Here is a 16582-nt window from a genome sequence, read left to right as displayed (position 1 = left end):
TGCGTCTGATTTAGCAATGTTGTTCACGCAGCTCACACGTGTCCACAGCCCTTAGGACGGACAGAGGCTGGACAAATAGATTTGTTTTCAGTTTTTTGGCACCAAAAGGCAGCACTGCGTATATTCAATGAATAATAACTGTGTTGTGGCCCTGCCTATACAATTCTTTCCCTGCAGTATCAATGGAGGGTGCAATGGTCTGCAGAGGTGATTTTGAGAAGCAAAAAAAAATGCGGCACAGCTAACAGCAGCCTGGACAGTACTGCACACGGATAAATATGGCCCTAGAAAGGACCGTTGAGGTTCTTGAAGGCTACACTCACTCCTAACACTCTCCCTGCCTATGCAGCACTTCTGTCCCTAATGCCAGGTGCAACGGTCTGCAGCGGCGATTTTGAGAAAAAAAAATTTGACACTGCTAACAGCAGCCAACACACAGCTATCAGTGGCCCTAATAAGGACCTTTGGGGGGTCTTGAAGCCTACACTAACTACCAATTCTTTCCCTACAGCAGCTCCGGTACAAACAGCACTGTCCCTCATCTAACTCACACCGCATCTGAGGCGAACCGCGGGAGGGGCCGACTTTTATGTTCGGGTGACACCTGATCTTCCCAGCCACTCACAGTAGGGGGGTGGTATAGGGCTTGAACGTCACAGGGGGAAGTTGTAATGCCTTCCCTGTCTTTCAATTGGCCAGAAAAGCGCGCTAACGTCTCAGGGAAGGAAGTGAAAATAACCAGAACACCGCATGGTGTTCGTTACGAATAATGAACATCACGAACACCCTAATATTCGCACGAATATCAAGCTCGGAAGAACGCGTTCGCTCATCTCTAATTATGATGTTACATATATTGCATAATATTGCCGTTATGATATATCTTATTAATAGCATCGATAGTATTAACTGGCCGTACAAATTCTGCATATCAAAACCATAAGGAAAACGACACATTCCTAATTACTATTGTGAAATGTGAGTTGTATCATATCAAATACACTAATGAAAATGTATAAAAAAACACAACTAAACATTTGCAGCTAAAATAGCTTTGACCAATTACGCAGATATTTGTAGCAAGAATAATATTTCATGTTGTCCAAAAAACATATTACATTAATGTCTAGAAAATTTATAAAAGTAGGATTTTGATTTCCAAGATTTGATTACCACTAATTTGTATAATCTCCAAAAGGTATAATAGCAAAAGAAAAATAAAATAATTTTTTATAAAAATTAATATATGTAAAGCAAATCATTTTTCATATTCCTACCCTTTGTAATTCGTGTGTCCAATGTTATAACTAGAGATGAGCGAACGTACTCGGTAAGGGCGATTTCGCAATCCAGCACTGCGATTTTCGAGTACTTCACTACTCGGGTGAAAAGTACTCGGGTGCGCTGTGGGTGAGCGGGGGGTTGCAGCGGGGAGTGGGGGGAGGGAGAGAGAGAGGGCTCCCCCCTGTTCCCCGCTGCTACCCCCCACTCCCCTCTGCAACCCCCCGCCCCACAGCGCCCCCGAGTACTTTTTCACCCGAGTAGTGAAGTACTCGAAAATCGTGGTGCTCGATTGCGAAATCGTCCTTACCGAGTACGTTCGCTCATCTCTAGTTATAATCCTTCCTTTTTTTAAAGCTCTACTCGGTCAACCTGCTTTTCTGTTTATTATGAATTACATCTATCCCATAATAAATTCACTGATCTATTTTGCCATCATGTTTTTCTAAAAAATGCTTCGTAACCCCAGAATGATTCATATTCTGATTTTTTATGTGTCTAAGATGTTCTGAGATCCAAGTTCCCAACTTGCGGACAGTGCATCCGACATAATGCATGTTGCAGTCAACACATGTAACAATACAGATTACATTCATGGAATTTCTTATGTTAAATGTTTTTGTGTTGGTACTGTTGCTAAATTGTGTGCATTTTTTAGCATGTGGGCACGTACTGCATTTGTTGTTACCACATCTTAAAAAGCCTTTGTAAGAAAGCCATTTTTTATCATTTTTATTAGAGTTAAATAGACTAGGTGGCAGCGTGTCATAAAGATTCTTGCTTTTTCTGGCGACTGCCATAACTCCCTTATATAATATTTCAGTGGTGATTTTGTCTTGATAAAGTATTGGAAGAAATTTGAAAAATAGATTTTTAATGTTATAAATAGAGATGAGCGAGTATACTCGCTAAGGCACATTACTCAAGCAAGTAGTGCCTTAGCTGAGCATCTCCCCGCTCATCTCTAAAGATTCGGGGGCCGGCGGGGGGCGGGGAGCAGCAGAGGAGAGCGGGGAGGAATAGAGGGGAGATCTCTCTCTCCCTTCCCCCCCCCCCCCCCCCGCCGCAACTCACCTGCCACCGGTGCCAGCCCCCGAATCTTTAGAGACAAACGGGGGAGATACTCGGCTAAGGCACTACTCGCTTGAGTAATGTGCATTAGCGAGTATACTCGCTCATCTCTAGTTATAATATTCCTTACTAAATGTGGTGGAGAAAATTAACCCCATATTTGATTTATCTTTACCTTTTCTATTCCCGTTGTTCCACAGTAATTCGTCCCTTTTTCTCTTCCTCATTGTATTTGCAGACTTTTTTGATTGGCTGTTACTGTAATCACGTTTTCTTAATCTATCAATTATATCCTTTTCACTATTTGTGTAGTCTTCCTGTAAGGAACATGTACGTTTGGCTCTTGTTAATTCCCCAATAGGAATTGATTAGAGATGAGCGAGCACTCAAATGCTCGGGTCCGCGTTATTAGAGAGCTCTACTCGAGTAACGAACCCCATTGACTAGAATGGGAGGCTCGAGCATTTTTGGATGTGGAACGCAGGGTCCCGATCGATATCTCGATCTCTCTCTCTCTCGATCTCTCTCTCTCGATCTCTTTCTCGATCTCTCTCTCTCGATCTCTCTCTCTCTCGATCTCTCTCTCTCGATCTCTCTCTCTCGATCTCTCTCTCTCGATCTCTCTCTCTCTTGATCTCTCTCTCTCTCTCTTGATCTCTCTCTCTCTCTCTTGATCTCTCTCTCTCGATCTCTCTCTCTCTTTCTCGATCTCTCTCTCTCTCTCTCTTAAATTATTATTAATATATTCCTGAAATTGTTGCAAATGTTCTGTCATTTCATCTTCCGACTCCCTAGACCATATTATGATAATGTCATCAATGTAACGTCCATACCACACCATGCAGCTCAGAAAAGGATTTGCATCACAAAAAATGTGACATTTCCCACCATCCCATTACTAAATTGGCAATGGTAGGTGAGAAATGAGAGCCCATAGGGGCCCCCGATATCTGTAAATAAAAAGTATTATCAAAGGAAAAAAAGCTGTGATACAATAAAAATGCAACTGACAAAATAATAAATTCCTTCCCTTCTTTAGAATAATTGCTATAATGAGTCAGATGGTATTAGACCGCAGATATGGCCGCATGGTGTGGTATGGACGAATAGAGATCACACAGAAACCAACAGTACTTAACATCCCATTCTCGCTGCTCTAATTGCTGAATTACTGATCTACTATCAAGAAGGTATCCAGGCAACCTTTTCACCAGCGGTTGCAGGGACCGATCCACCCAGGAACTTAAGCGTTCACAGGGTGAATCGATCCCCACAAGAATCGGGCGAAAAGGGGGTGGAAAAACATTATGTGTTTTGGGAAGCCCATGAAATATAGCAATTGCAGGATTTTCTGGGCATAAATATTGGCTTTCCCCAACAATGGTTCATACGCTAATACGCTCTGTAGAGGCAATCGTGTTAGCGCATGCGCTCGTCTGTTTGAGCCCTGAGGGTGCGTTTACACGAGCATCTTTTTGTGTGTACTTAGGTGCGGATATACGTCCGCACCTAGGTACGAGTAAAAACACGCGTGAACACAGCTGCGTGCTTGTTGTCAATGGAGCCGCGGCTGCTGACGGCGGCTCCATTGAAAACAATGCACTGCCGGCCCCCTGCATTCTTTTTCAGGGAAGGGCTTTACATATAAACCCTTCCCTGAAAAAGAAACATTTTCGTGCAAAAAAAACCCCCCAAAAAACTTACCTCTTCGCTGCTGCCGTGACCCCCACAAGCATGAAGAACACATTTGCTGCATGCAGCAGATGTTTTCTTCACCCCCACTAGTTAAAAGAATTCCCTGCTACTACATCTGTCCAGGAACATCTCATCGCAGGAAATCAAAGAAATGTAGTTTCATCGACATCTCAATGAAGAAACTCATGTTTCATTCATGTTCTCGGCTTCTTTTGATTTGTCTTTGTACCTTCAGCTTTTGATTGGCAGTCATTACATGTATAATACAATATGGGTACATGGATACATTTATAAACAGGGGGTGGACAGAAATATGGAAACACCATACAAAATGCATGCCTTAAATTACGTGGGATTATAAATCATATTTCAATAAGAATGTAGAGACTGATTTTAAGTGGAGGTAATATGACACAGATACTACCAGGCTGAAGTGAACATCTGCCTGAAGATGTTACTAATGAATTGAGAGTGAATAATGAGTGCAGACGCCACTGATAAATGGACAAAGAAGTATTCTTGTCTAGTAAGATATATTACAAAGTTTCTTATCTCTGCTTGTTCTACTGATTTAGTGCTCATCCAACTGAGATTTATGCATTTGTTTAACAATAAAACTTTCCACAGAAGGAAAATGTTTAGGATACAAAGGAAATCTTTATCAAGCTAATGAGACATACAGAATATCTGTGCCTTGTCATAAGTATGTATGTTATAAGTATGTATAAATATGCATGCCTCTTCAGATCCAATCCATTTAAGCCAGAAGAAGTACCCTGCGTTGGTACGAAAGCTCGCTATTATTACATCATGTATTTTTGTTAGCCATTAAAAGGTATCATATCTACAAGATTACGTCGTTTCTCTTGCTGAGAACAATCACATTTTGCTCTACTGGCTAACACGGTACCAGATCTTTGTTTTCATTATACAGAATATATAATGGATCAGTGATTCTATGAAAAAAGGCACCAGTGGAGCAAATGATCGCTCCCTAGGGATCTGCTTTAGCAAAGAACAACAGAATGAGAATATATATATAAAACTTGTACTGAGTCCTCATAACATTAAAGACAGTTGATGTGAAAAACTTTGGTTATTTCGTAATGATGGCACATGTAGAAGGGTGGGATATACAGTATTAGCAAGGAAAACTGGGCAAGCATAAGGGTTAAAGCAACTTTAACCTGATAAGGACTAAGTGCCATAAGTTTACAGTGCTTGGTCCTGGGCTTTAATCTTGGACAATGGTAAAAATATGGTACAGGATTAAAGCAATGTAGCAAGTCTTGGAGGAGAAGGCAGAAGCATGTTTTACCTAATTCTGCCTTCTCTCTTGCAGATGAACGCTATGTATTGAATAGAGAAAGCAGAAGTGCCACTTTTGCTATTTGAACCCGGCGATCACATGACCACCGGGTGCGCCCTACAACGGTAGAACTGCTGGGTCATAGCAGACCCAGATCAGCTGTTTTAGTGACTACTGTTACCACAGGGGGATATTTTCCCCATTGCAAATGACCCACAGAGGTCTTAAAGGACGTCATGGGGGACATAGATGGTGAAAAAATTGTAGCAAAAATAATGTAACTAAAATTACAGAATAAAATAAAAATATAGATATGTAAAAAAGAAATCACCCAATCCTGACATCAAGCTAAACCGTTGCCATATTCACCCTTTAAATTCTATATCAAAACGTCAGATACAAAATGAGGAACCCATTCCTGTACTTTATTTTAGCTTAAACATACTTATGTTAAAAATAAACAGCTACAAAATGAAAAAAATCTTTTCTTTAGTTCTTTACTTGTAATAAAAAAAACACTGTGAAAAAAGATATATATAAACAGCCTTATATGTCACAAAATAAAAAATCATAGCTAAAATAATTTTGGCAGCTGAAGAAAAAAAATATAGGTCCATAAAAAACCACCACATGGGTAAAATCCCCCCCAAACTATCTGGTTGTTAGGCTGTGTTTCTGTGATCTTTAGTTCTATGAGATTCCATGAGCACACTTTCACAGATGGAGGTTAATTGCGCTGGCTGGGTGTGATATTTGCCAGCCAATCCCCCTGGTCTGTTTCACATAAATACCAGCTTCTCTTGCCCGAGAATGCTGGTCCTTTTATCCTGTTTATGCATTTTGTGTTAATCCCACTTTGAGTTTGGTGTTATGCATGTCTAGTCTGTAGTGTCTCTCACCTTCTCTGAGGACGGTCTGGACACCTGTAGCCCTGTCTGCATCTTATATACACCCCTCTTCCTTTCCCATTGAACAGATGCGGCCTCCAGATGTCTGATGTCTTATGTGTGTGTCAGATGGGTGATGCCCACTCTTTCACCTCAGTGTGAGGGCACTTGAGCTAGCAATGGTTTATCTGTATGCATATGAGCTCTGAGTAGGGTTTCTGTGTTGGGTTTACCTGTCACCCTTGGGTTTTGTGCTTATGCATGATGTGTGGTGCATGTCTGTGCAGGTGGCTGGACATGTGTGTGAAAAGTGTTGTGTTAATCGGGTCTGTGCAGGTTCCAGACAAGGTGAATCTTGCATGCAAGTGCCTGAGGTGTTGGTGAACAGCAACCTTTTTTAGTGTCTGTGTAGGTTTCCAGACATCAGGTGTGAACAGTCCTGTCCTATGAGTTGGTGTGAACTGTGTCTTGTCCTGGTGTGGATCATGTGCCATCCAGGGATAGGTAGGTCCTTAGGTTCTAGCTCTGGGTCATGTTTATTGGGATCATCACCCTGCTTGCAGGCCGATTTTCATGAAGTGGTTGTCCCATTAGAGTAGGGATATGTTATGTCTGTCCATGAGTTCAGTAGGCAGTCCTACCTTTGGTGTTCAGTGTGCATTGCATTTGTGTGATTATGGCATTTCTGTGAATGCTACCTTGCATACGCGCTGATGCTTGGTGCCCTGGTGTTGTGTAGGCATAACACTAGTCCTTTTGGACCAAAACACCCTGGTCCTTATGGGCTTAACAAGAACCTGATTCTGATAGCTAAATGACTGGGTCAAAGCTTCTAAAAAACAGCAGTTCTTGTATGGTGGTCCTGGTATGCAGGGTTTATTACCTACCAAAGAAGGCCAACTGGTGAATTTGTCATGATCACAGAGTCACGGTCATCCAAGGATCAGTGATGCATATGAGAAGCAAAGGCTAGCCTGACTGATCCGATCTCACAGAAAAAGCTACTGTTTCACAATTTGTTGAAAAAGTTAATGTTGACAATGGTAGAAAGGTATAAAATAAAAATAGACACAGCTCACCATCTGGCATCCACAAGTGAGAAAAAAAAAATGTAGAAAGTCTTCACTAGTCTAAGAAACAGGTGCATAGAAACAGGAACGGCGGGCCAGGTCTCGATATTAGCAATAGCATATGGCAAAACAGATCCAGCACCAATCCAACAAACATAAAAGTCAATCATTTATTGAAAACCACATTAAAAGTCTAATGTGCACAGCAATAAAAAGTGTTGGTTTCCATGTTTAGGCTAACACAGAGCCTTACTCATAGTGTGTCATCTAACAAATGTGAATATTAAATAGCTATAGAAAGATATGATATAGGCATACAAGCGTAAGCACCTCCCCAAAATATGCAAAAACACAGTCAGAAAAATTAGCATAATAAATCAAAGCAGTATAAGGGCTCATTCAGATGATTGTTTTTTGCCCGCATGTATAGGTGCGTAAAAAGAAGTCTCTATTAGAACCAATGCTTTCCAATGACAGCGGTCACATGTCCGTTTTTTGCAAGCATTTTAAATTCACACCTGCAAAAAATAGGACAGCGTTTTTCGATTCGCACATAAATGCGTTTTCATGTGAATTGATGCAACTTTGGCAGTAGAAAATCCTACTGTCAAAGCCCTTAAATAAGCCGCAGCAGCAGAAATAAAAAAATAATACATCACCTAAAAGCGCTGTCGTGGCTCCGGCGCGCCTTCTCCCCAGGTCCGCGGTACTGTTCATTATTTTCTTCTGGCTGGAGATTGAAAAATACCCACCTCCTGGAAGCCCTGCTTCTGATTGGCTGAGTGCTATGACCGATCACAGCACGAATGTCATTGGTCAGTGCTGTCACAGTGTTCAGTGATGAGGGATCTCCCCGCGGGGATGAAGGAATCCCCTGCCACAGCTGTCACAGCTGTGGCAGAGGAGCGCGATCTTCTCCCTATGTTTTCAATGGGGCCGATGCTGCTAACCCCGGCCCCATTGACAACAAGGTGAAACCCCTGGATGTGACAGCATCCATGGGTTTAACATCCAAGGAATTCCCTGCTGCAGCTGTCACAGCCGCAGCAGGGGATAACGCTCCCCTCCCATTGCTTTTAATGGGGCCGCACTATATGTGGGAATTTTATAATCATGTGACCGAACAGCAACTGCGAATAAAAAAAAACGAGTCTGATGCTTCGGTCATGCGTGCTTTATACATGCAGTCTGCGTTTTTTTTTCACGCATCTACATATGCATGAAAGAAACGCTCATCTAACTGAGCCCTAAAAGATCAGCTTCATAATTTAGACCTTTCAGGAAATCTTGTACTTAATTAGAATATCCAAAAAGCCTCTGAGACCAAACCACCAGCAGGTCGGAGTAGCTTCTCGATGCCAATAACCCTTCTGGATGCAATGTCTGCAGCAAGGACATCCAGAAAATGGCACGTGGCAGCAGAAAGAGCGCATATATTTCAATTCCTATTGTACCTCTTGTAGCCTTCTCGACGAGCACCCAACATAATGACGATGACAATCTGCACAGACTATTAGCTATACAATATAACAAGAATTACAATGAATACATTATCGGGTTTGAAAACGTGTGCAATTATCACACTAGGGAAATACTTTGGTTTATTGACACAGATTGCACTTGTTTCTGCCACAGCAGAAATGTCCGTGACAACTGAGGCAATTCCTACTATGAGAAGGAAACATGTACACGCTAGACTCTATTACGGATAGTACAAGCCCTTCCTGCAACAAAACACACTAGATAATCATCCTGGAGCAACACAGGCAGACTGTTACATATGATTCTGGAAATATTCACACTATAGGGAGTAGAAAAAACTATTGAGCCCCCCCCATACCAATACTATTACATCGGTCTGATAGATACTAATCTCCCAATTTACTGTCTGTAATCAACCTCGCTCTACCAAGAGCGCCCCTTGAATATCCCCTCTTTCTAAATCTTGAAGAAATAAGTTGGCATTCTGATTCATAATCACAAGCGAGGGAGCAAGTTCACGAACTCCCCAACAAATAAGCTAATGACAGAATAAGGAGGTTGGCAACTCGTGGAAATAAGTAACATCTTGCCAGCACTTGGCTCCCTGAACAATTTGGAATCAGTCCTATTTCTACTTGGATCAATAAATAACCAATTATCCAAAAAAGACGTAGCTTTGGTATGATGTTCCAAAAAGAAAATTAGATTATCATCATTACCATTAATGTGACTTGAAAAATCCATAACTGATGTAAGTGTTGACTGCCAGAAAGGTATCAGAACTCCCGATGCATCACAGCTAGTTGTGTTATGGGGCTGCATAGCCGCAGACCCGTCACAGGGACCATGCTGAGCATGGTCCACCTCCAAAAATGCCTACATGTGAGCATCAGGACTAGACAATGGAGCAATGGAAGAAGGTGGCCTGGTCTGATGAATCACAGGTTTCTTTACAGCATGGATGACCGGATGCATTTGTATAACCTATCTGGAAGACAGATTGCATCTTAGTTTACTATTGGAAGTGACAGGCGTGATGGTGCAAATAAGGAAGATGGAACAATATGGAACAATGGATCCTTCATACAGGTCTATAGAGCAATGATTGGGAATTGAAAACGATATAGCTGTTTTGGGGGTTTTGCCCCTCATCAGTGTGCAGTAGGATCTGGCTTGGCTTGTGAGAGGCCTATGATGTGGGTTGGGAGGGGTAACATCACTCCTTATCGAGAGCACCAAGAAGGTGAGTGAGGAGACTTATAAGGCCATACATGCTCCTCTGGGTAATATGCAAATAAGGAAGATGGAACAATACCTCTGCAGCGCCACCTATTGGATGGCAGCATTCGTACAAATCAATGCTTGACCCTTTATACAGGTCTGTGTGACATGTCACTTTACTTAAGTGTCTGCTGCAGCCCATCACTGGTCTTCACAAACTGTCGGGGAGGAGAAGAATGGCGGCGCTGGAGGGGGCTGGGATTTAACAAGCAAGTCATATTTATTTTATTACTTTCAAACATTTAGCCCATAGCTAAGTTTTTCAACAACTCGGACAATCCCTTTAAGCTACGCAATACCGTCTGGTGAAGAAGTAGGATAATGGAGTGCTGTCTAACATGGACAGACTTAATCCTTGTTCTAACTCAAATGTTCTAGCTCAAGATTCTTGGCTTTAACTCCTTTCCACCCGAGGCCGTAAATGTATGCCCTGGATGGGAAGCAGGTCTCACAACTGGACATATATTTGCGCCCTATGGATGTTGTGGGCTCAGAAGCTCAGACTGCATCATTCACAGCGAGAGCCGCTGTGACGGACAGTGACAGCAGGATCATTGAGAACACCAATTCCTGCTGCTAACCCCTTACATGCCACAATATTGATAACGGCGTGTAAAGGGTTAATAGAGGGAAGGCACTCCCTCTATGACATTATCGGCCCTCCGCCATTTAATCACAGAGGACCAATGACGTGCAATGGCAATCGGATGGTACACAATGGCATCTGGGTTTGCCATGACCTGTGATTGCTATCAATACTGATAATGCATTGATAAATTATCAATGCGATCATAAGATAGCTGGTTCAAATCCCTTACAAAGACTTAAAAAACATTAAAAAAGTTATAAAAGTGGTAAAAAAAAGTAAAACAATAGTAAAAAAAAACAAAAAACATTTTTTGTGAACTTTTGCCTCTTTGCATAAAATAAATTAACACATTTTTGGTACTGTTGCTTCCATACCAACCAGTACAATAAATTGAACACATGCTATTTAAGAAAGAAGTAAAAAACTGATCCAGAATGATCTTCGTACCTCCCAAAAAATGCAATAAAATGATCAAAAAACCCACCCATACCCCAACACGGTAGCAATAAAAGCTGCAGATTGTTGCACAAGAAAAACAAGCGCCCACAGAGCTCCGTCCATGGAGAAAAAAGTTATAGGACTTGTATATATTTTCCAAAAAAGTGATTTTATTGTGCAATAGTGGAAAAACAAAAAAAAAATCTATGATATTGCTATCGCTCTAACCGTGCAAACCTGCAGAAAAATCATCATGTCGTTTAATGCTGTAAAAAAAGCAATGGCAGAATCGATGTGTTTATTTTCTCCTTACCCTTCCCCAAAAATTAATAAACGTTATGTAATAATTTATATATACCCCAAAAATGGCATCACTAAAAACTGCAGCTCGACAGTGATTGGGCAGAGCAGAAAGGGAGGGGGGGGGGGGGGGGGAGGTGAGACAAGCAGCAGATTGATTCTCTTGTCTCTCTCCGATTCACCAGAGGGGTGACAGGAACTTTTCTTCATGTTGGCACCTCCCTATTAAACAGAAAGCACGTTTGCTCTTTGATTGTCATCTGTGTTCGTTTCCCATCAGAGATTGAGTGAAAAAAATCAGGAAATGCTTATCTAATCACTCCTCTATACAATTTAACTCTGAAGATGCCACAGTCATTGCGGACCTTGGTATCTAAATGTTTTTTCCCCTTACACAAGGCTTTCATTATTGAAAAAAAAAATAAAAGTAAAAAAAGCCCATACACATAATTGTTATCGCCACATCCCTGACAACATGGGCTATAAAATAATGCATTATGTATTAAATACGGTAAAGTCGATAGAAAAAAAGCAGCCATTATCTGTTTATCTCGCTTCGGCACAGCAGGAATAAATAATAATCAAAAAGTCACATGTACCTCAAATACTAATCCAAACTACAAGTTATCCCACAAAAAACAAGCCTGCATACAGCTTCGTTGACTGAAAATTAAAAATGTTCCAATCCTGGGATGTGGAGCCACAGAAAAAGGCTTTTTGCAGAAAAAAAAGTGTTTATATTGTTTAAAAGCAGTAAAACAAAACATAATAAAACCCATATCATAATAATGAGCTGTAGAATAAAGTTACCTAATATTTGTATCACACTGTGAACGCCATAACAACAATAAAAAAATAAGCAATGGTGAAATTGACTTTTTTCCATCACCTGGCAGCAAAAAAAAATGAATACAAGCAATTGAATACATCATATGTACCCAAAATGAATTCCTATAAAAACTAGAACTTGTCCCGGAAAATCTAGAATGTGTCATACAGCTACACTGACGAAAACATAAACAACGTATGGCTGCCGAAGCACAAAAGTGGAAATGACTTACTGGGTCTAAAATGTTAAAATTAGTTACGTCATTGAGGGGTTAAAGATGCACTTAATGTACAGTAAAATAAAAAGGACATTTTCAGGAGGGTTTATCCAAATTTAATGTGACTCTTAGGGGTTAAACCCCACCGTAAGGTAAGGGAAGCTGTTTTACAAGTATATTGCACATCTGAGAGGAGGTCTACTCTCTTATGGCTTAGTCACACAGGCGCATCGGCACCTGTACACGGGCACCGATGTGACTGAGCCCTTCCTGCAGGAAGAAGACGGCCGCACTTCAAGACGGACGACTACCCGCAGCGCTGAAGAAAGAACACATGACCGGCAATGAAGCCAGACACATGTTCTTTCCTCCGGCGCTGCAGAGAGACATCTGTCTTGAAGTGCGGCCGTCTCCTACCTGCAGTAACACGGGCACCGATGCTCTTGTGTGACTAAGCCCTTACATACGTTCAAAGCTGACAGCTAGCGTGCCAATCATCTGCAGAGTTGTAATGGACAACCACTTGGGATAAATAGCACAACTATACCAACACGAAAAATAAGTTATGAGTCTGATATTGTCACTAGATTAACTCATTCTTCATGGATATAACGACAGTTGTCAGTAATACCAAAGTTGTGTAGAGTGTCACAAACCGCCTAGACGTCTGTCTATAACTTTATATCATCAGCTAAGTTTGGGGGATCCATCCTCCTATCTGTACTTGTTCCCCGAGACGCCCGGCGCAAGGAAGAACATTGAAGTACCTCCAGTGAGAAAGGAAAACTTCAAAGTGCACTTCCATCATCATATACACAGCTTTGCGAAGCCTTTCCTTTGGTCAGTGGTGTGTGCCGGAGCTCACCTTCTTCCGAAATTTACAGAATGTTTTGAAAATTTTGCAAGTTTTAAACTTAGAATTTTCCGTCTTGTCAGACAGATATTTGTAGTTAATAATTAGCATTTACCGTATGTCAGTTTATGTTGTCTTCATTTTGTAAACTTTTCCTTTAGCGCGGCTTCACAAGAGCGCATAGGCAAATGCACACGCCTCACTGCAACGTAGGGGAGCTATGTATGAGGTTGATTTGCACTGTACTTTTTTGTACACACGGCCTGTACATATCCGCGCACACTACCCAATGACATGATTTAAAAGGCTATTTAGCCCAATGTGTTTCCCCCCCTGCGGTTTTGTGCTGTTTTCGCTCATCATCTTGCATATGGTGTGTGCAGCCCCCATGGACTTCTCTGGGGTCCTTTGGTACACAAATGCATGCCAAATTAGAGCATATTCTATTATTTTGCACACACGAGAAGTGCGCACGCTGGAAAAGGAGATGGAAATGAACCCCTTGAAATCAATGCGTTCTATTCTCTGCACATTGTGCATGCCAATTTTGCACACACAAATACGAATACCAACACGCCTGTGTAAAGCCATCCTTACTTCTCTTACTTTGTGACTTAGGTCAGCTTCACACAACAATATATGTGCAAAAAAGTCTTGCTCGTAGCACAAAAATGTTGCGCTAAGGCGCAGGGAATTGCACTTACATTTGTGTAAAGCCGTTTCTAGAGGGATCTATACATTAGAAACACCCATTTTAAAGAAGTGCACCTCAAAGTTTTCAAAATGTCATTTACGAAGTCTGTTAATTCTTCAGGTGTTTCACAGCAATTAAGGCTGAGAAGACATTGAAATTTCATTTTTTTGGGGCAAATTTTCAATTTTAATACTTTTTTGTAACACAGCAGGATTTAGATCTCTGGTATCCATCACTAAAAATATACAGAAAAGACTCCTATGAGTTTCTCCTAAGAGGAGCATGCGAGACACGGGACTCCTTGCAAGTTGAATTGGCACTACATCCATCGCCTACAACCCCCTGAGCCTAATCCCAGACATCCTAGATATCAAACTAGATATTCACACGAAAATTGATTTGGACATACCTAAAATACATCTCGATATCTGGATGCAGCGACAGAATGGAAACACACAATAAACAGAATGGTTACCCAAACATCATGCCTCTCCCTTCAACCTCTACAATTATTACACCTCTCCAGAATACTGGCCAAATTCATGGAAGCATATCCATCACCCCGACCATTCTCTAAATTGGAACAAATTATCACTTCACAGTGTCATACTAGTAGGAGAAATGCAACCCTTTATTTATCGACCCTTAAGAAACCACCAAACCAGCATATATTCTCTTGTGGGAAGATGAATTAAACATTAAACTCTCAGATAGGGATGTTAGATACATTTTGAGGAACTCACACAATTTTTCCAGATGTATTAGGCTACAGGAAAACCATTATAAACTGTTGACCACATGGTATAAATCACCAGAATGGCTCTATGCTTATAAATTAGCTGATTCCAATGTATGCTGGCAATGTAGCAAACAGATTCTTTCATACATATTTGGTGGCACTGTCCAGTCATACGCCCATTCTGGGACCAGATTGAAAAAAAACCTACGCATCATATCAAATAATACCTTCAGACTCTCCCCAGAAAATGTGATATTGTCTAAATCTTCCTCAAATTATAGACCCTCGAAGTCTAACCTAATAACCCACTTGATCTCGGCCGCAAAATCCTTAATCTCTACCATGTGGAAGCAAACACAAATCGATTACAATGGAATATATCTAATCCTGCTTTTCCCCCTTTGAAATCTAGGGTTAAACCTGTGGATGATTTTCAGCACATGGCAGAACGAGAATTGAAAGATTTGCAAAAATCAATATTGGAGGAAAAAAAAAAACAGGGCAAAAGAAAATTAGCAGGAAAAGAATATTATGAATTAAATTTGTTCATGTAAACAAAATTTTGATAATAAAACAATCAATCAGATAAAGGAGGTAAAATAGTAGTTATGGATAATGCCTTGTATTTAACCCTTTCTAATCCACTGTCTGACATCTGAAGACATTCTGATTAAAGGCTGTACAACTCCGATGTCGGTAGACGTCCGGCAGGGTATTCTTACTGTATATTACTGGCCACTCTGTTGTTGGGGGCCTCTCCAGCCTGTCCCATACCGCACTACTGGCTCTAGCCAGCAGATGGCACCATTGTATAATGGCAGAAAAAGAAATCTCCCTAGGAAACCCAGAATCCAAAATTGGATTGCAAAGGGTTAAAACTTGTCTACGATGTGCTGAAAAACGATCTCATCTATAAAAAAACTCAAATCAGATCCTGCAAAATTATGTCAAATAAAGTTGCAAAAATTATTACAAGAAGAATTAAAATTAGGTGCGATCACAGAGAAGGAGGCCAGTTACTTAACTCCTGAATTTCCAACATTCTATGGCCTCCCAAAATTACAAAAGGAAATTTTTCCTCCACCTATACGCCCGATAATCTCAGGCATGGGCTTCATCAATGAAAACTTAATGGGTTGATGGAGCACTACGACCAGTGGTCGCAAGAATTCCTGGTTTCCTCAAGGACAGTAAGGATGTTATACAACAGTTGGACCGGTGAAATTGGAACAAGCAATACAAATGGTTAACATGTGATGTTGTGGGACTTTATTGTGATACAAGCAATCATGCACCATCTACATACATACACTGAATATGGTCTGTATCTAAAAGAGCTTCTAATCAGGAGCATCGAGTATTAATTACAACAGAATTTCTTCACATTTGATGGCAATTTTTATTTACAGATCACGGAGCACCCATGGGCTCTAAATTCTCCCCCACCTTAGCGAATTTATTTATGGCATGGTGGGAGGAGAAATATGTTTTCACACATAATAACCCTTTTGCGGATAGATCGGTGTGGTATGCACGGTACATTGATGATATCATTGTCATCTGGAAATCGAGTATGGAAGATAGTAACAATTTCATTTATTATCTAAATGACAACCACCGCAACTTGTGATTTTTGTGAAATTGTAATGACCCCACAATCCCATCTAACAGTGAACAGGGACACCGACAGAGTAGAAATAGCTCTCTTTAGGAAACCTAATGCAGGCAATACAGTTCTACGCGCAAATAGTTGTCATCGCTTGCAGACCATAAGGGCTCAGTCACACGGGCGCATCGGCGCTCGTCTTACTGCAGGTAGCAGACGGCCGCACCTGAAGACAGACGTC

This window comes from Eleutherodactylus coqui, chromosome 5 (assembly GCF_035609145.1).
Source record: "Eleutherodactylus coqui strain aEleCoq1 chromosome 5, aEleCoq1.hap1, whole genome shotgun sequence".
Taxonomy (NCBI): domain Eukaryota; kingdom Metazoa; phylum Chordata; class Amphibia; order Anura; family Eleutherodactylidae; genus Eleutherodactylus; species Eleutherodactylus coqui.
This window is presented reverse-complemented; position numbering follows the sequence as displayed.